The sequence below is a fragment of the Simochromis diagramma genome, unplaced genomic scaffold (assembly GCF_900408965.1).
Source record: "Simochromis diagramma unplaced genomic scaffold, fSimDia1.1 OVJJ01000427.1, whole genome shotgun sequence".
Taxonomy (NCBI): Eukaryota; Metazoa; Chordata; class Actinopteri; order Cichliformes; family Cichlidae; genus Simochromis; species Simochromis diagramma.
Window position 1 is genome coordinate 196139 of NW_024387218.1, and position 662 is coordinate 196800.

The following is a 662-nucleotide window of genomic DNA, read 5'->3' on the forward strand; positions in this document are numbered from 1 at the left end:
AGTATTTCAACAACAACCAAAAAGACAAAACAGTAAATGAGAGGAGCTAAACACACAAAGATGGAAACACAGAGCGAGGATCGTTCACTCGACGGCACGTACACGAACACGCCGCCGGGGCTGAAAGTGGACAGCTAACAGATCCTGAAGCTGCAGGTTTCATCTGTCTCCAACAAAAACTGACTGAACCAGCAGCAAAAGAAGATCCAAACTACTCTTTACGTTTGATGAACATCGTCATGAATTCTCTCCGACTTTGACGTTTACTTCCTTCACAGCTCTCTCTCTGTCAGTGTACTTCAAGAACAGTTTACCTTCAAAAATCTGTTTCCTGCATTATTCACTGCTTATTACGCACCAGTCTGCTGTTGTGTTCACTGCTGTCGGCCTCCCAAAACAAAGCCTCTTCAATACTGAAGAAATTTAAACCTTTTAAAATGATGACAGATTACAAACTCTCAGCTGTGTCTGTAATCAAACCTCTGTAACTTTGCTTCCCTTCAGCAGCATCAGCTCATGTTCACATGTTGATGCATGGTTTGATTCAGTTTTTGATGGACTGCAGAATATTTTGAAGGTTATCTGCTATAAAAAGCCAGAACAGGAAAATCTGCTTCATGTGTTCAATTCATTCTCATCCTCCATCCAATCCATCTCTTCAT